This window comes from Pteropus alecto, unplaced genomic scaffold (genome assembly GCF_000325575.1).
Source record: "Pteropus alecto unplaced genomic scaffold, ASM32557v1 scaffold155, whole genome shotgun sequence".
Classification (NCBI taxonomy): Eukaryota; Metazoa; Chordata; class Mammalia; order Chiroptera; family Pteropodidae; genus Pteropus; species Pteropus alecto.
In genome coordinates, this window is record NW_006438113.1 from 5,644,489 (window position 1) to 5,665,406 (window position 20,918).

The 20,918-nt window shown below is 37.8% G+C and overlaps 1 protein-coding gene and 1 pseudogene across 1 annotated transcript in view; one reads left to right on the forward strand and one right to left on the reverse strand.

Annotated features, from left to right (window-relative positions):
- The window catches only part of SH2D4B (SH2 domain containing 4B), a 97,406-nt gene that overhangs the window by 71,128 nt on the left and 5,360 nt on the right, over positions 1–20,918 (reverse strand). The window lies entirely within an intron of this gene.
- LOC102889084 lies at positions 10,725–11,588 on the forward strand (annotated as a pseudogene).

Genomic DNA, 20,918 nt, shown 5'->3' on the forward strand with positions numbered 1-20,918 from the left:
CTCTCTCCCCCCCCCCACTGGTTGGGAACAAAGAATTGGAGATGGTGGAGTTGTAAGATGAAGCAGCAAGGCCCCTGAGTCTTCCTGACACATATTCACCTGTATCATGAGCAAGAAATAAACCTGTGTTGTATTAAGCCACTGAGATTTTTCAGTTTGCCTATTGCAACGGATTCCACTAATTATCATGACTAAAATGGAAATCTATCCCAAAAATGAGATACAGAAATATAAACTTTGTGTCATTACCTTAGTAGTTGGGTAGCAAGTGATGTTTAATAGACCGAATGGCTGGAGATCCATGTTATGCAGGAGCAAAACATTTGGTAAAATTGTCAGAAACTACAACTTAAAGGCAGACTCTTATGCCTTCTGAATTTGTCACTCTAAGGACAAAAATTGGAAAGTAAAACATTGGTTTTGCGTGCTGGTTGCCGGCAGCTGTGTTTGGCAAGGTGCTAAGAGAAAGAAATTAGTTCAAGAAATAATTGAGTGCTTTGCAAGTGGAAATGAAAGGGAATACGGAGAATAGAGGAATTTGGGACTTTGTAGGATTGAAAAAACCACCTCCTTCTAGAGCCCAAATTGCAGGAGATAGAATTTTTAAAGGTTTTGCATGACAGTGCCCTGTAAACCGTCTAAGGTGAGTAAAGTGACCTCAGCACAGAGCATTGTGGCAGCCGTGAGAGTGTGCTCCACACACATCCAACTACAGTGAACATAACTGTGTTTGCCCAAGGCCATGCTTCCCAGAGGCAGCTCCCAGCCTTGACTGAGCATGGCAGGCTCATTACTGGGAAACACTGGACTCCTCTGATGGGCAACTTCCCAGAGGCCTTGACAAACCTTCCTTGGATTGCATGGCTGCCTAGAACACCATCCAACCTGCCTTTCCCATCTCTTTCACTCAAAGTCAGACTTGCTTTGCAGTGTGATGGCTCTCCCAGCCTCCTCCAACTCCCTGTCCTTTTCTCTCATAAGCATTTCTGTAGTAAAACTTTATATATTTAATCCTATCTTTGTCTCTGTTCCTCAGGGGAGCTAGGCTAACACAACTACATTAAGAGTATGTTGTCTCACACTAATTTTTACAAAAAGCCTGAGGTAGATGCTCTTTGGTTGAAAGGGGGAGGCATGGGGAATGAAGAAGTAAAGAAGCACAGACAATTTGCGAGATATGTCTAGAAATGAACGGTATATATTGTTACTGGGATATTGAAGCAAACAGATCAGAAGCCCCCTAAGTTTTTAAGTCTGAACTAAAAAAGCCTTCTATTGTTGAAGACTTAAACAATTCTTGGGCACCCAACCTCAATGAACTGGAGGCAGCTTTCGAAAGTTCTGCTGGTCCAAGCAGAGCTTGAATGATCCTCAACATTCACTTCAGATGAGGCCAAGGGGAGTAATGAACAAGAAGGAGCCTCCTCAAGGGCACAGTCAGTGTCCATTCAAGGCCATCCCTTCACTGCCAGGGCAGGGGGACTTCACAGAGCCTGACCTGTAGGATTTGAGGAATGTCATATACTAGTGACTGAGTGGGGTTTACATTCTCCCCCTCTCCACAGCAGATATTCTGACCCTGCTCCACCACTCTATATTGTGTCTTAAAGGTAGGGTATGTTTAGATGACATGTCTTTTTAGCCACATCTGGATCTGATAGAGATGACTACAGAACCTTGCAGACTTTGAGCTGGATGCAGCGACTGGATGAGACTTGAGGTGTCCACATTAACAAGGTGGTGGTGTATTTATATGGAGAACAAAATGTGTGAGTAACCAGAATGACAATTTGTGATTGTGACTTGCTATGTCCAGCACCCCATGTCTTTTTTCTGAGCCAGATGACTACTTTTCTCAGCTTCCCTTCAGTTCCACGGGGTAACGTGACTGAATTCTAGTCAGAGGAGGTGATTTATGCCATTTTCAAGCTGAGGCTGTTTGCAACTGATGTGCCTTTTCCATATTCTGTCTTTCATCCACCCAGCTGGAAATAAATTACTCCAAGATGGTGGAATTGAAAGAAAAAAGCAGTCATGAATCAATGTTTGAAAACAAGCCATACAGAAGAGGTATCAAATCTACCTCAAACTGTGATGTATTCAAGAAATAAACCTCTGTTGTATTAACTCATTGAAATTTCGGGGCTTGTCTATTGCAGAAGGCAACATTAATTCCCCTGACTAATATAGGAGGGCATTGTTATTTTTAGCATGTTAAAAGCAATACTATAATAGAGAAACATCAGTTTAATTATGACTGATAGATACAGGGAGGCAACCACTACTAGATTTACAAAACTTCCAAATTAATAGTGGGAGAAAGTAAATGACAATAGGCTTACCAATCCTGCAAAACTAAGTAAATGAAAAAGAGAAAATGAAAAAAATGTGTAGCTATTACAGCAGACACTGTAAATTACCTACTCACCATCCATTCCAGCCCACCTTCTTCCTTTACCAGAAAACCTCAATTTGTTTAGGGAGCAATAGAGATCTCTTGGTTTCAGGAGAGGTAAGTTTTTACCCCAGCCTCAAAGGACCAATCAAATTGGTCTAAACCCATCATGTAATATTATTCTCACTGGCAAGTGATCCATCTAGGAGTGACCAGATGTCCCCATTTCTGACAAAGCAGATGTGGGCAGAGCTCCCAGTGAAGGGGTTTCCTTCTCCTTAGAAGAAACCCCTTCACCCTTTGCTTTTTTACTTCACCTCCTTCTTCCTCTCTGGAATTAAGAAGTGATGCCAGGAGTTGCTGGAAGACATTTGCAACCGTGAGGAAGAAATTCACACGCTAAGGGTAAGCAGAAAGATAGGAGATGATTCTGTTGAGCAGCTAAACTAATACTACCCATTGCAGTTCACCTCCCAATTTCTCATCATTTGAGAAAAATAAGCAACTTCGAGGAGTTAAGTTCTGTAATCATTAAACAAAATATGATAATATAAATTTGAAAGGTTTATTTAATTAAGCAACTATTAGTCATTTATTCTGTTATGTACAGTCAAGCACATCTGTAACTGGTGCAGATAAACACAAAATAACACAAAAGTCCTAAATTCTAAGTATATTCGTTAACACAAAAACATGAACAGAATTAATTCCTCTGTTAAAAATCTGAGAGTGTCAGATGTGATTTAAAAATGAATCCTCATGCAAAAACCTGCACACAAATATTTACAGCACCTTTATTCACAATTGGCAAAACCTGGAAGTACTCAATATGTCTTTGTATAGGTTAATGGATAAACTGTGGCACATCCAGACAATAGATCATTCCATGCTAAAAATGATCTATTAAGCCACAAAAAATACATGAAGGAAGCTTAAAGGCATATTAGTAAATGAAAGAAACCAATCCAAAAAGGCTACATACTGCACGATTCCAACTACATGACATTCTGGAAAAGTTAAAACTATGGAGACAATAAAAAGATGGGTGATTGCCGGGGGATAGAGGGGAATGCGGGATGAACAGGCAGAGCACGGAGGATTTTTAGGGCAGTGGAACTATCCAGTAAGATACTGGTGAACACGTCATTTTACATTTGTCCAAACCCAGAGAAGGTACAAGATAATGTACACTATGGACTTTAGTTAATATATCAGTATCGGTTTATCAATTGTTAACAAGTGTACCACGATAATGCAAAATATTAATAATGGGGTAAAATGGAGAGGGTACATGGAGAGGAGGTATTGAGAATTCTCTATTTTCTGCTCAATTTTTCTAGAAACCTAAAACTGCTCTAAAAATAGTCTATTAATATGTTTTTTTAAAATGAAAACCAATTGTGTATTATTTAAATAAAACGCAGATTAAAAATTAAAAAGATTAAAAATAGAGAGCTAGATAGTGATAGTACAAAGGCAAGCAAAAAGGAAGCATAAGTGACAGTGTCAGACAAAGTGAATTCAAGGACGAGCATGTTAAGACAAGAAAGAATATTATGTAATAATAGAAGATGCAACCCACAAAGAAGATATGACAACCATAAAACTTTACACAATATACAACATAGCAGATAATTGCATAAAACAAAAACCCCTAACAATACAAGGAGAATTTGAAAATGTATATATACTCATGGCAGAGAGTTTTACTATATTTCAGAAGTTGGTGGATCAAATAGGTTTTAAAAATTAATAATATAGAGGATTTCAATAATCTAGTCAACAAATTTCATTGAAAAACTAAAGAACTTTATTCCTTAAACATTGAAAACACTTTTTTCTTTTGATCTTGAAATTATAAGAAAAAATTTATAGGCCATATTCTCGAATAATAATACAAACATTAGAAATCAGTAGAGAAAAATCTTAATTGCTCTATGATCAAGAAATATCTCCTTGATAATCCATGCATCTTAGAGAAATAAAAATTGAAATTATCCATTATCTAGGGGGAATTGTAGCAAAAAATATGGGCACAAATAACAGTGAGCTCAAAAGAAATATTGTGGGCTTAAGGGCTTTTCTTTTTGATATCCCCATGAAGATATACCTCTCTTTTCCAAACACATAACAATAGTAGATACAAAATAACAAGAAAAAATTCACAGAAATACAAGAAACACCTCCATGGAACCTATACCAAACAGAAGCGTGAAATGGTGAACATAGTTCCTTGTGGGTCCCGAAGCAAATATGATCACAAGGAATGTGACTTCTAATGGGTAAAAGGATATTAAAGTTCTCCAGGTGAGACAAAGATCTGAACAAGATCATTATTGAAGCCAGATGCTGGCAATATACTTGGCAAGTTGAAGAAACAGCAAAGAGGCCATTCTGGCTGCTGTAGGGTGGGCAAGAAAGAGAACCGAAAATGAAGCTGGAGGGGCAGTGGCAGGCACAGTCATGGTGGACATCGTCGGCCCTGATACAGACTTTGGATTTTACTCTAAGTAAGATGGGAAGCCATTAGGAGTGGAGAGTGGGGGCAGTGATATAATTTCATGTTTCAGAATGCTCACTCTCCCTGTTGTGTGGAAAACATCTGAGAGCAGGAAAACCTGTAGGCCAGTCAGCATTTGTAATAGTCCAGGTGAAGGACAAGCATTTCTTGGATTAAGGTGGTACTGGTGGAGGAGATGTAAAGTGGTTAAGATTTAGGACATATTCTGAAGGAAAAAGCATTATTTGCTTAAATTTCTGATATGAATTGTGAAAGAAAAACAAGAAAACTCCAATGTTTCCATTTAAACAACAGATGAATGGTCACATTACTGAAATAGGTAAGATGGAAGAAATAGCTTGGAGAAATCAGCATTTCTGTTTTGACCAAATTAAGTTGGAGATGCTTATTACACATACAATAGGCGGTTGGATAAAAAAGAGTTCAGAGGAGAGGCTAGAACCAAGATATAAAAATTTGGAGTCATTAGTGTATAGATATTTAAAGCCACAAAACTATATGAAAGCAGGTAGACAGTGAGTATAGACAGAAAAGAGAAGAGGCCCAAAGACAGAAGCCAGGACACTCCAAAACTCAGACAGGAGGAGGACCGTGCCCCTCCACCAAAGGAGACAAAGACAAAGAAAACTGTGAGGCAGGAGACCAATCAAAAGAAAGCAGTATCCCGGAAGTCAAAGGAAGACAGAATTTCAGGAACTAAAGGAGAGATCAACTGTGTCAAAGGCTGCTGATGGGTGGATGAGATGAAGACTAAGAATTGACCACTGGATTCAGCAACATGGAGGTCACTGGTGATCTTGACAGAGTGGTTTCATGAATTTGTGAAAAGGGATACTTGGAAACCTTTAGAGGAAAATATAAAAGCACTTTGTGAAAAAGAAGTGTTTCTTCTACAAGACATAAAAAAATAAATTATAAGCAACAATGTTGACAAATTTAATACAGATTAAAGCTTAAAATTTCTACACACACACAAAAAAAACACTATAGAGACAATTAAAATCCAACAACTGAGAGAAGATATTTGAATACACATAATTGTCAAGTGATTACAACAATTAATAAAAGCAATAACAGCTAACATCTACAGAAGGCTTATCTGTTAATCACGGTTCAACACATTTTACATGTATTAACTTATTAAAGTCTAGAACAATCTTTCTCTACTGGGTTCTAATGAGAGAAATAAGCCTTATCAAACATAATTGAATGATGAATTTTCTTGGTTCTCCTAAAGATGATATATATAGATAATACCAATCTAGAGGCTCTGTAGAAAAATTAACTCATTACATACAATGTATCCTTCAGGGAAGTGGTTTTCAAATAATTTGCTCTCAAAACCCATTATGGTCTTTAAAAATATTGAGTATCTCAAAGAGTTTTTGTTTATGTGGGTTATATCTATCAATATTTACCATATTCAAAATTAAAACTCAGAAAATTTTGAATATTTATTTTTTTGAAGTAATAGCAAATCCATTACACACTAACATATATAACATTTTTATAAAAAATAGCAATATATTCTAAAATAAAAAAATATTTAATTGAAAGAGTTGTCTTATTTTACACTTTCGCAATTCTATTTAATGCCCAGCTTAATAGAAAGCAGCTGGATTCTCACATCTGTTTTTACATTCACTCCATTGCAGTTTGTAATTTTAGTTGAAGTGTATTAAAAAATATTGATTTCACACAGATATGTAGTAGAAAAAGAGAAGAAAAGAGAAAATTTAATAGTTTTTCAGATATTTATTGATAATCTTCTTTGATACTATGCCCGAACTCAAACAAGTGGTATTTTCTTAAAAGTTAGTTGTGATGTAGAACCTGAAATCATATCGATGAATTTATTTTATTTTGTTAAATTAAAATATTGGTTATGATAATTTCTTAGTTTTGATCAATGTGCCATGGTGACATAAGATATTACCTTTAAGGGAAGCTGGATGAAGGGTATGTGGAGATTCTTGGAACTGTGGGACTCTTCTGTAAGTCTAAACTTACTTCAAAATAAAAAGTTTAAAATTTTAAAAATCAAAATAAAATAAAAGTACATTGGTTTACTTTGCACTTTGGATCTCATACATGATTTTGCAAAATGTTAGACCTCTGGAAAATATTGGTTCACTGAGAAGCAGATCTTCCAAATGTCAATCCATTTTATTTTACAATATCAGAAAATCATGTTTCTTAATATCACTATGAATCTTATGAGAAAAACATTTATGTCTTAGGAATATAATAAGCTCATTTTGGCAGATACGAGTTTCCCCAAAATTCTAATTTTTGCTTAAAAGCTAAAATTTTATTATTGGCATAAATTCTATCAGTTTTTTTGTTTTCCTCAAAGTGACAGATTTGCTGTATTTATTTTCAAATACTCAAGTCTGAAAAAATACATAGTTTGTCTGTCAGTCTTCTTTCAAGTAAAAATTGTATTCCATGAATAAAGAAGCTAGTTCAGCATATAGCTCAAAAATATCACAAGGTGCATTTCTTCGAGACACTCATCATACTTCAGTATGCAACAGACATGCTTTATGCATAATCCCATTTTGTCATACAATAAAATGAATAAGGTTTACTATTTCATCGAGAAGAGAGACCATCATCAATTTTACTATGAGTATGTGACAATAAAAAAATACAATGACTACTGCTACTAAGATATCAGCAGATTTATCCACTCTCGATTTTGCATAATTAGTACAAGTGTAAACATGGTGAAAAAGACAATAAAATCTTAGTATTATTGTGAAATAGTTTTGAACTTGTGGACATGCAAAGTCTCAGACCTCCAGGAATCCATGGACCACATTTCAAGAATCACTGCTAGGACAACAAGGCTTAATTTTCTCATAGAATCTTCATTGGGAAAAAAAATTATCTAGAATATACAAAAAATCCTTACAAATCAATAAGAAAATGATGAACAACCCTAAAGGAAAAAAGGGCAACAGATATTGTCACAAATTTTGTTAGTTACCATAAAACAACATAAGTACCCAATAAAAGAAAACAGGTAAATTAATTGTGTTATGTTTTTATACTACAGCCTTCTTCTATAGCTTCCTTGCTTTCAGTACTCTGATTTTAATCAAGACAGCAATATGCTTCTTAAAAATTCTCATTTTCCAGGTAAGGGTGGCCATGTGACAAAGTTCTGGCCAATAAATATAAGCAAAAGGTTGTGAGAGAGTTGGGAGAAATTTTTCACTCTCCTGATACAACACCAAGTTTTTCTTTCCCCCATTCTTTATAATTGGAACATAGATGTGATGCTAAGAAGCACAATAAATACTCGAAGACTCAAAATATTAAGCCACCATCTAAAGGTCATGAAAGAAGATATTATAGAGCCACGAACGCAGGTCAAGGCTGCTTATTTCTAAATTTCTTGGTTAGGTTAAAAAAATCCACTTATAGAAATCTCTGGTGATTAGATTTTCTGTTGACTTCAACTTAATACATACATTCCTGTCAGATTATAGATATGAACAGGCATTTAACAGGAGAGAAAACATAAATTTTAAACTAATATTAGAGATACTTAATTTTTTCACTAATTAGAGACAAATAGATGAAAACAGGCATGAACTATCATTTCACTCCTATGAGATTGGAAAAAAAATTAAAAGTCTAATGGAGCAAGTGTTGGACAAGATGTGGAGCAACAATAATTCTTACAAATTGTTGATGGTAGAAAGTATTAATACAATCTCCTTGAAGATATTTAGCAAAATTTAGTAAAGTTGAAAATGCTATACATTATTACTGAAGAATAGCACCTCCAAGAACAGAATTTACAGAATCTCTTGTACATGTACCCAGAGGAACCTGAACAAGAAGGTTCATGGAAACATTGTTTGAAATATGAAAAAAATAGAAACAACATAAATATCCAATAAAGGAAAACAGATAAATTAATTGTGCTATGTTTTTATAATGCAATCTTCTAAGCAAGAAAATTAAATAGGTTTGAACAACATAGCTAAATCACTTTTAAAAATGCAGACCAACAAAACTAAATTAAATTCAGGTTGCATGCAGTATAATGTCATTCATTTAATGATTAAGCAACATATTGCTTAAAAATATATATTATAGTATGAAAAAGATATAAGCATCATACACATTGAATTTATACTAAGGATTACCTATGGGGACAGAGATGGAGAGTGAAAATTTAGAAAGGCATTAAAGTAGGTCTCAACTGTATATGAAGCATTTAAATAAAAATGAAGAAGACATTAATGTTAACATTTAGTAAAGACATTATGGATCCAGAGTATTTATTATATTTTTTCTATTTTGCCTATATGTTGAAGTATATTATACTGATAAATTTTAAAAGCTTTATTTTAAAGATATAACATAATAAACTAAGTTTTCAATCTAAAACATTAAAAAAGAACAATAAAATAGGAGAAAAAAATAATTAAAAAATCTAATATTAGTAAAATGCAATGCATATACATTATAAAACACAACCAAACATTTGTTCTTTGAAAATTTAATAAAATAAGAAGCTATCTGGTGTGACTAATTAAGCAAAAAAGAAATAAAACTAAAATTTATAGCACTAGTAATGATAAAGACAATATAAAACAAAAAGTAATTACAAGAGAATATCACGTGCTACTCTGTATTACTAAATTTGAAAACATAGATCTAGATATAGGCATAAATCTCCATGATCTTAAATTATACAATTGTTTTTTTTTTTCCAGCTATGACACTGAAAGCACAAACAAAAAAAGAAAAAATATATATAATTTGGATTTCATCAAAATTTGAAACTTTTGTGTTTGAAAGGACTCCATCAAGAAAGTAAAACGGCATCTCAAAAGCTAGGAGAAAATATTTGCAAATTACATATTTGATAAGGGATTCATGTCTATAAAAACTCTTATAACTCAATAATAAAAAGACAATACAGTGAAAAAATGGCCAAAGAATCTAAATAGACATTTCTCCAAAGAAGATACACAGATGGCCAATAAGCACAAGAAAAGATTCTCAGCTTCATTACTCACCAAGGAAATGCAAATCAAAACCACAATGACATAACACTTCAAACTCACCAGAATAGCTTTAATCAAAAACACAGATAATAACAAGTGTTAGTAAGGATGTGGAGAAATTGGAACTCTCGTGTACTGTCATGGGATATAAAATGGTACAACTGTTTTTGGAAAATGGGCTGGCAGTTCTTCAAATGGTTAAACATAAAGTTACCAAATGACCAGAAATTCCACTCCTAGGTACACACCCAAGAGAAATGAAAACAAACGTTCACACAAAAACTTGTGTATGAATGTTTATAGAAGCATTATTCATAATAGCCAAAAAGTGAAAACAATCCAAATGCCCATTAAGAGATGAATGGATAAACAGAATGTGACATCCATATGGCTGCATCCATATTATGCAGCCATAAAAGGCAATGATGTACTGATACATGCCACAATATGGATGAACCTTGAAAACAATGTGCTAAGTACAAAAAGCCAGTCACAAAAGTCCACATATTTTATGATTCCATTCATATGAAAGTCCAGAATAGGAAACTCTAAGGAGACATAAAGTAGATTTGTGACTGCTAAGGTCTGAGGCGAGGAGAGAGGAGTCTGGTGAGTAATAGTTAAAGTGTACCATACACTTTACTACAGCAGAATACTTTTTTTCAAGTGCACAGAGAACATTCATAAAGGTAGATGATGTTCTCAGCCATTAAAAAAAAATCTCAACAAATTAAAAATGTTTGATTTCATTTATGCTACTCTGACCGCAATCAATCTAGAAATCAATAAAAGAAAGACATCTGGGGGAAAAAAAAATCCCTCTACATATTCAGTAATAAAGCAACATAATTCTAAACAATCCATGGATAAAAGAAGAAATCATGAAGTGGATTAGGAAATATTTTAATTGAATAAAAATGAAAATACACACATAAAAATTCATAGGATTTTGCTAAAGCAGCGCATTGAGAGAAATTTATAGCACTGAATGTTTATATTAAGAAAGAAGCATCTCGCCAGCCGGCACTAAGCCATGGGCATCTCTCGGGACAACTGGCACAAGCGTCGTAAGACCAGGGGCAAGAGAAAGCCCTACCACGAGAAGCAAAAATATGAGCTGGGATGCCCTACTGCCAACACGAGATTGGCTCCTGCCACATACACACAGTCCATGTCCAAGAAGGCAACAAGAAGTGCCACACCTTGAGGGAGACATGGGGAACTTCTGGGGCTCTGAGTGTTGTACATGCAAAACAAGGATTATTGATGTTGTCTACAATGCATCTAACAATGAAGTGGTCCTCACCAAGACCCTAGTAAAGAACTGCACCGTGCTCATCAAACCGACAGTGGTATGGATCCCCCTATGCACTGCCTCTGAGCCACAAGAAGGGGGCCAAGTGGACTCTGAGGAGGAAGAGATTTTAAACAAAAAACAATCAAAGAAAATTCAGAAAAATATGATGAAAGGAAAAAGAACACCAAAATCAGCAGTCTTCCAGAGGAGCAGTTCCAGCAGGGCAAGCTTTTTGCATGCATCGCCTCAAGACCAGGCCACTGTGGCCAAGCAGATGGCTATGTGCTAGAGGGCAAGGAGCTAGAGTTCTATCTGAGGAATATCAAGGCATGGAAAAGCAAATAAATCCTCCTCCCCTTGTCTTAGCTCATGTAATAAAGGTGTTTATTGTGTAAAAAAAAAAAAAAAAGGAAGGAAGGAAGGAAGGAACAAAGGAAGGAAGAATTTCAAATCAATTCTCTAAGCTTCCATATTAAGAAACTAGATAAAAACAGATTGAAACCAAAAATAAAGGAAAGAAATAATAAAGATAATGAAAGAAATCAATAAAATAAAATAAAATAATTCAATGAAATAAAAAAATGGTTCTTTGAAACCATTAGTGAAACAGAAATTTTTCATCCAGACTAGTCAAAATAGCAAGACAGAAGACACAATTTACCAACATCGGGCATTAAAGAGCAGTCATCACTACAGATCCTACAAACAAAGAAATTTATGAAGAATTTCATCCCAGTAATTTGGTAACTTAGATTCAATAAACAAATTCTTTGAAGACACAAAATACCAAAGATTATTTAAGAAGAAATACACAACCCGAATAGCTTTGTGTCTACTAAAGAATTTGAATTTGCAGTTTAAAACCTACTCACAACAAAAGCCTGGGGCCAGATGGTGAATTCTATCAAATATCTAGGGAAGAAATAATACCAATTCCACACAAACTCTTCCAGAAAATGGAAGGAGAGAGGATATTTTCCAACTTATTTTTATGAGGACAATGCTACCCTGATATTAAGCTAAAGACATTTCAAGAAACCTACAGACTAATATTCCTTACAAACACAGATTTTAAAAATTCCTAATAAAGTATTAGCAAATTGAATTCAGAAATACATAAAAAGGATAATGAATCATGACCACACAGGGTTTACCCCGGGAATTCAAGGTTGATTCAAAACTGAAAAATCAAAGTAATTCATCATATCAGCAAACTAAAAAAGAAATAACTATGATAATCTCAACAAATGCAGGAAAACATTTAACATATCCAATATCCATTTGTAATAAAAATTCTCAGCAAACTAGAAATAGTGGAGAATTTTCTCACCATGATAACATGCATCTATGAAAAATCTTTTGTTAACATTATACTTAATAATTAAAGATTGAACACTTCCCCCCTAACACAGGAACAGGCAAGGCAGTCTGCTCTCACCAAGTTTATTGAGCATTGTACTGAAGATCCTAACCAGTGCAATAAGGCAAGAAAAAGAAATAAAGGTACATAGATACATTGGAAAGGAAGAAATAAAATTGTCTCTGATTGCATATGGCATGATCATCTACATATAAAATCCCAGAGGATTTACCAAAAAAAATAGCTATTTGAACTAATAAGTGATTTTAGCAAGGTCACAGGAGCTAAGGTAATCAATACACAAAAATCAATTTGTATTTCTGTATTTTATTAATAAGTAAAAATTAAAATTTAAAAGACTATTTACAATAGTATTAAAAAAAAAACATTAAAAAATTAGAGGTAAACTTAATAAAATGTGCTCTCTCATCTCCAAAACATTGCAGACAGAAATTAGAGCAATATATACCTTTTCATAGATTGGAAAACTCAACTGCATTTATATGTCAATTCACCCCAGATTGCTCTATAGACTCAATGTAATCTCAAATTCCTAGCAAGCTTTTTATAGAAATTGATTCTAAAATTCATGTAGAAAAAGAAAGTTTCTAGAATAGCCAAAACAATACTGAAAAAGAACAAATTTGAATGACTCATGCAATTTAGTTTCAAGATCTACTATGATGCTACAGACAGTGTGGTATTTGTGTAAGTGTAGGTATATAAATCAATGAAACAGAACAGAGTCTAGAAATAGACCCACTGATATATAGTAAATTGCTTTTTAACAAAAATGCCAAGGAAATTCAATGGAGAAAGGATTTTTTTTTTTCAAGCAAATAGAACCAGGACCCTTATTTTGTACCATATATATGCCCACATTCTAGCTGTCAAGGAGTGGAGAATTTAATATCATCTCCCTTTATCTTCCAAGTTCTCTACAAACCTTTGAAAGGGTGTTCAAGTGCTTGGAAGCCCAAGCTGTAATGCCCACCACATTGTTTCACCTACTTTTCCCTAGAGACCCAACTGCAAGGTCACTATCTCCAGAAATGGCCCAGCAAGATTTCACTTCTCTTTGACTCTTCCTCTGCACTTACATGGCACCAACTTTTTATCTTGAAGTTTACGTGTGAGTGTGTTTAATATACCAGAAATACAGACTACAGTCTCAGTTTGCTTGTAACTGAGGGTATTCCCAAGATGCACAACCTACAGCTTTAAAACTGGGAAAGTCTATGTCAACCAAGACAAGATGGCTCACCCTTAACAGAGATTTTATCAGTTTACCTATCATATCCAACTTCCCTTCTAGCTCTGCCTCCCATAGCTCATAACTCTGAAAGTTAGCAGTCTTACCTTCTCCATGACCGCAGCCTCTTTGCTCACAGATATGAACCAGAGCTGGGCCAATCAGATGCCCTGAATGGAAGGAAATCTAAACTGAGGGACAAAAATGGTATGGGTCATTTGACAATAATGGACCTTGAAGGTGGAAGACCACATGGATTCAGATCTGGGATAGTATTAGGGGCTATGTTTACAGAAGCAAGTGTGTAGACAAAAGCACCAAAAGGAAACCAGGAGAAAAACAACTCTGGCTCAGACAGCTTTCTGATTCCAGACTGTGCTTGCTGCTCCTAGATTCTGGGAGACAGCTTGGAAGAATCATCTGGTACCTACTATATCCTTATAAAATGTCTGACCATCTCAGCCAGATCGTAGGAGTCTAGTGAGCAGATTCCTAGCATCTCTCACAGTAGATGCACACTACATAAGAGATGTTTACTACATGTGGGTACACTCAATTACAGGCTGTAGTGATTAACTTTACATGTCAACATGGCGAGGCTATGGTGTCCAGTTGTTTAGTCAAACACTAATCTAGATGTTGCTCTGAAGGTATTTAAAAGGTATGATTACATTTACAATCAATTGACTTTAAGTAAAGCAGATTACACTCCTCATCCAGTTAATTAAAAGCCTTAAGAGCAGAAAACTAAGGTTTCCCCAAGAAGGAACTCTGCCTCAAGACTGTAACATAGAAATCCTGCCTCAGTTTCCAGTCAGCTGGCCTGCCATACAGGTTTTGAACTTGCCTGTCTCCACAATCATGTAAACCAATTTTTAAAAATAAATCCAGAGATAGAGATGATATCGATGATAGATAGATAATAGATAGATTATATATATGTATATGTATGTGCGTGTGTGTGTGTGTGTGTGTGCGCGCACGCGTAGAGAGAGAGAGAGAGATGTGCATGCACGCTCACATGCATGGAACCAAGGTGTGTGGAGAGAGAGAGAGAAAGAGAGAGAGAGAAAGAGAGAGAGAGAAAGAGAGAGAGAGAGAGAGAGAGAAAGAGAGAGTGAGAGATGATAAATAATCTCCTATGGTATACGCCACTTCTGATGAAATAGTGCCTTCCACTGAATCCTGCAGGGAGATAGCTGCCCCAACAGCTGGTGTGCTCTTTTATTGTAGGTGCCTTTTGTTCTAAACTGAATCCTAATCTTCTGGGGGACGGGAAACAAAAAAGAATTCAGCTGGGCATGTGAGAAATGTGCTTATGTTTATCAGGTACTTGCAACATACCAGGCTTTACTGAGACGACCTCACTTCATTTTACCCACAAATCTGGGATAAGGTCCTATTATTATCATCCCCAATTTATGTAAGAAGAAATTAAGGTTCAGGGGGTCTTGAGTACCTTGCTAACGTCAAATTAATAAGTAGAAAACAACTGCAATTAGAGAGAGGGCAAAACCAACATTTAAACTCCGGCACTCTGGCCACTGTACAAACTGCTTCTGGCACAAAGGATGTGAAGGCCAGGACGGTGTGGGCATAAGGTTCATTTCCAATAATGCCAGGCTGCTTTAGGTCGTATTCAGAGCTTCTTGCTGCGGATCAACAACATAGATATGGGGTCAGTTCACACTGATCATCCTCCCACCACTCCCTCCAACCTGTGACCACAATGGCTCCTAAAATAGCTCCCCAAGCTCAAGGCCACGTCTTTTGCAGAAGCCTTGCCTCCCTTACGAGAAGAACAGGGACAAATCTAAGATCTTCCACCAGGGACAGAATGCCCATCTATGCTGGGACTTGCTGTAATTATCACTGGGAAACCCACAGCACCCACCTCCAACCCCTACTCCCTTCTGCTGAGACACAGCGGAATCAACATGCTGGTGAGGGTCTCTGGACCTTAGCCTTACTTCTGCTCCTTCCCAGTTCGGTTTTCTCAGCTGGAACAACATCTGAGGCACAAATGGCTTAATCTATAAAATGAAGGGACTGCACAAGCACGGGGAGCAGGCACCAGACATCTGAAATCTTTAGCATCCTGCAGAGTCCCAGTGTGAGAACCCAACCATGGTGGCCAGAAAATAAGCACATAAATAATAGGATAAGATATATATGATCCTTGAGGCCTAAAGTCATGTAATTTTGAAAGGGCATGAGGGATATAAGTGTGAAAATGGACCCAAAGAATTTAGACCCCCAAGTCTAATGCAAAATCTGGCTCCAAATGGGAAAATCCTAAGAAGCTTTGCTAATTTTTATGTCAGAAAAACCTGGAAAGCAGTAATGCTAGCCACTGGGAGGGACAGCAGAGAGAGAGGTAGCCATCTGCAAGCTGTTACTTCAACCTCGCTACTCTGAGCTGGAGCTGGAACCTGGGGTAGGGTTACAGGGAGTCAGGAGATAACCAGCTGGTGGCCAGTCTCAGAAACTGCCCCTGCTGACCTCCCAGCTGAAAGAAGAAGCAGGGAAGTGGCAGGCATGATCCCTCCTGAGGCAAGGAGAAAGAAATTAACCCTGGGCTGCTCAGTCCAGGATCCCCTAGCTGGGGCCCTGCACCAGGCAGGGGAGGCGCTTTTCTCTATCCAGAGCTGAGCAAAGCTCAGTCTGTTCAAACAGTTCCTGGGCTTTGGGCAGCAGACAGCAGAAAGTGGGGGAGGGGACAGGAAAGGAAGAGGGAACTATGTACACTGAAACTCAAGTTCCCTGCTGGGCCACTGACCAACCACTGAGCACCTGTGTGGCCCTAGCACCAGCCTTTGTTGTCTACCCCATCCCCTTGCACCCAAGCTCTTCAGGAATCTACAGAAACAGAAAAAGGACAAGCACTCTGTCCCTCTTCATGTCTCACCGCACCCCCCCCGCCCCCCGCCCACCGCAGTGTAGGAGAGAGCGTATCTGTTTTCCCTGGATCCTCATCAACATTACTACTATCAAACTTTTTTAACATTTACCAAATCTTATGGTTTTAATTGGCATTGATGTGGTTTACTAGTGAGGCTGAATACCTTTCCACATGGCCATTGTGATTTGAAATTTCACTCCTGTGAATTGCTTGTTCATTCTTTTCCCCCAGTTTTCTGTTTATCTTTTGCTAATTGTTATATATGTTGCAAATATTTTTCTCTCTTTTATCTCCTGCTTTGTTCTCTTTTAAAACTCGGTTTGGTACCTTTTATCAAGAAGATTTTTTTAATCTAGTCGTATTTATCTTTCAGCTGAAACAGGGATAATAACTTAATTGATTTGAAGACACACTTTAGCATTTCTGAAATGAGGATGTGTCTTACAAATGAGGAAAGAATAAAGTTAAGGAAAAATAATGGGGTCTCTTCCCAGCCTTACTCCTAAATTATTAACAGAACTCAAAGCTTGAGGAAAAACAATAAATTTATCTTGACATTTAAACTTTTAAACTTTCCTGTAACTTTCCAGTTCTGCGTTAGACATTACACAGCTTCTCATCAGAACGGTATGCGTCACTGCCTGGACTCCGGCCAGGCGTAAGACCTCCTCAAAGAAAATCTCTGCGTGACCAGACTGCCCGATGCCCCGACTGCCCGATGCCCCGCTTGACAACCACCTGAAATTCATCACAATAATTTCGATAACAGTTAACTCCTCGTAATGGACCAATCAAATAGCCAAGAATGCAGGGCTCCTTTCTTATGATTCAGTTACATTATACAAATGAATGATTTTCCTTTGTTCCTTGGAACATTCCTAGGTTTATTTCTAGTTCATTTGCAGTCTACAAACTCTAAGACCCAAGAATAAATCTTTGTCACTTATTTCTAGCCAAAGCCTCTAGACTCTTTTTGAGTTCATTTGACAAAACAATGGTGTATCATGTTTAATTCACAGTTTTTTTAGTAGTATATAAAAATAGTGTGTCTTTCTAGCTATGGTGTCGGATTTTATTAAATGAAAAGGACCCAACTCCCAAGTTCCTAAGGAAATGAGATAAATAAGGCACTTAGAGTGCCCAGGAAGGCCAGACACAGAGGAGGTGCTCCATCTGAGTGAGGTCCTAGGTCTTGCTCTGCCTGCCACCCTGGCCCGTTCTCTTTAGCATCAAGAACCTGGGACCCCTCTGGGAACCCCTCAAGCTTCTGCTACCAAAAGGCTTCAGCTGGACAAGGCCATGCCTTCAGTTCTCTCCTTCTAGATATAGAATAGTCAGAGCTAACAATTAAGCCATGTAAATTTGATCTCTCAGGAAAACTGCACCCTCAGCCAAGAAAACTGCACCCTCACCCCAGGCACATCCACGGCTCCCAGGCAACAAGAGAAACCAGGGGAAAAGATTCTGTCAATGACCTTCCCAATCCTTCCCTACATGGCACTGTTCTGGAAGCACTGTCCCCAGTGCCCAGGAAAGAGGCCATGAGCAACAGCTCCAAAGAACTACGCTGTCCAGAAATCTGGGGCACCCTGCTTCCAGTGATCCTAAGCAGTCACTGCCCACTAGATGATCCATATAGATCTACTGGAAAACTGTTGGAACCAACAGAAAAATTCAAGTAGATGTCGAAGAAAATCAGCATGCCAAAATCAGTAGTGTCCCACCACGTTATGGCAACAAGAACAGGGATGGGGCAGAAGACAACTTCAAGCATAAATTTCTCTTGATGTTTAATGATGTCTGTTTGACACGGTGAAACTCCTAACAGTGGGGGATTTGCTGCTGGACTGGCTAAATTACTTGTACAATGGGGCAAAGGGGAAATAAAATATTTATCGGTTTTCCCTCAGAGGGGAAAAAATGCAGGGAGTAATGAAACCTATACAAAGTAATGTCAAGATAATTATTATTATTAATAAATCTCAAAAGATGAATAAGTGATACAAAGTCAATCTAAAATCCTTGATTATACCAACAAAATCATAGAGAAGAATCTAAAAATATCCTTATGTTTCTCATCTTCAGTGACTAACGTTTCATTCCTGATAAAAATAGAAAACTGAATTCAAGGCCTTTTTAAAAATAAGTTTTAAAATAGCATGTGTTATATATTTTCCAATAGAAACTCCTAAAACAAAATGGCGATAGAAGGCGGAGAGAAGAAAAGATTCAAATATACACTAAGCAGAGGCAAAGACAAAAAAGCAGGACTGGTTCAACTAAAATCTAAGTCAAAATCCTAAAATGAGAAGTGAAAATTAAATGAGTTATAAGTCTGAGTGAAAGGGTGACAGCTTTGCCATTACTTACATATTATAGATTGTATGTCGACTTTTATAATATATCCCAAAACATGAGCATATTGTGATTTTTATACTTTCACCAAGATTTTCAAGGTCTAGAGTAGGGGTCACACTGCACAGCACATAGCCTTTCACTCAAAAAGAAATGTTAATACTTGTCCCTTCAATCAAGACCCCCTGACACACAACACATGCAAGGGTCTTAGCGGCTACTCACCCCACCCCCTGCCCACCTGCTGCCACACACCATATTCCTAGACAGAAATAATGCAAGCAACACCCATAGTCTCATGGCACTTTCAGGTTAATGGAAGAGACGGACCACAACCCAGGAAACAGAGTCAGAAGTAAGGAGGTGGTGGGGGAGGGTTGGAGCATAAATCCATAGAGACAGAAAGATCAGTGGTTGCCAGGGGCCGAGGGGAGGAGGGGACCAGGAGTAGCTGTTTAATGGATGCAGGCTTTCCTTGTGGAGAGATGAAATGTTCTGGAACAAGACAGAGGTGGTGGTCGCACGACACTTTGAATATTCTAAATATCACTGGATTGCACACTTTTTAATGGATAAAGGTAAATTTTATGTTGTGTGGGTTTTACCACAATTTAAAAAAAAATATATACTTTCGGATGTGGTGAGTGCTATGAAGAAAATTAGACTCGTTCAGAGCTCAATATTTATCTGAGAAATAAATGATGAGACAGAACCAGCCTCATGAGGATTTCGGAAAAGAGCATTCCATGCAGAGGGACACGGATGGGTGGAAATTAGGTTGGAGAGTGGGCAGAGGCCAGCGAAAAGCATTTGTGGAGAAAGGGTTGTAGGGAGTGAGCATGAGGCAGGGGACCACTGAGAACATGGCTGCATTAGCAATGTCTGCAAGTAAGTACAGGTTTGCAGCCAGGGCTGGCTTTCAAGGTCAGGGCTTCCATGCCATGAAAGGGAACACAATGAGGCTAGAAGGGCTCGGGCCCCCAGACAAGGTTGCCATGGTGACTGGATATCCCAGGAAACAGAGAAGACAGATGCCCAGTCAGAAGGACCATGTCCCACAACTTCATTAGGGCATAGACCAGGCCCACCCGGAGTACCATAACCAGGGCAGGTAGGCAGCAGGAGAGGCTTAATGCTGAGACACAGAGAGGATGCTAAAGAGGACAGTTCCCTCAAGCCCCAGATCAAGGCTGTTTCTGGGAGCTGTATGGGCTGAGCCAGCAGAGAGGAGGGGGCCTAGGAGATGAGAGCCACCTCTTGACTCCAGCTGTGGGGAATGGTGGCAGTGGGAGCTGGAACCCAGCTGGACGTAGAGCCCTCCATAGGCTGAAGTAAGGGGCAGACCAGGATGCCAGCACAGGAGGCATGCGGGGATTTTGACACACAGCTGGATATGTGGGCAAGAAACACAGATGGCAATAAGCCAGCTCCCTGAGTGTGCAGGTTTGGTCCACAGTGGGGTCAGTGTCAGCCACATTAAAGGAGAAAGTGGGAAAGAAGGTGGGAAAAGATGTCTGGTTTCCAGGCAAAGGATGTCCAGATAGATAAGGAGGTAGTCACAGAGGAACCAATTTAACACTGACGGAAATTGCCAGTTGCAGCAGAACTGACAGGCTCAGGTAGGGAAGCTTTCTGGGTCACAACAGCAGTGTGAACGCATGTGTTCTGAGTCCTGTATCCCTGGCAACATCCTGCTCCAGCCCCAAGAAACTGGGATAACTGAGCAAGCACAGAAGGGGCCAGGAGATTGTGAAAGCTACAACTCATGATATGAGGTGTGGGTTCTTCTGCAGGTGATACGGCAGT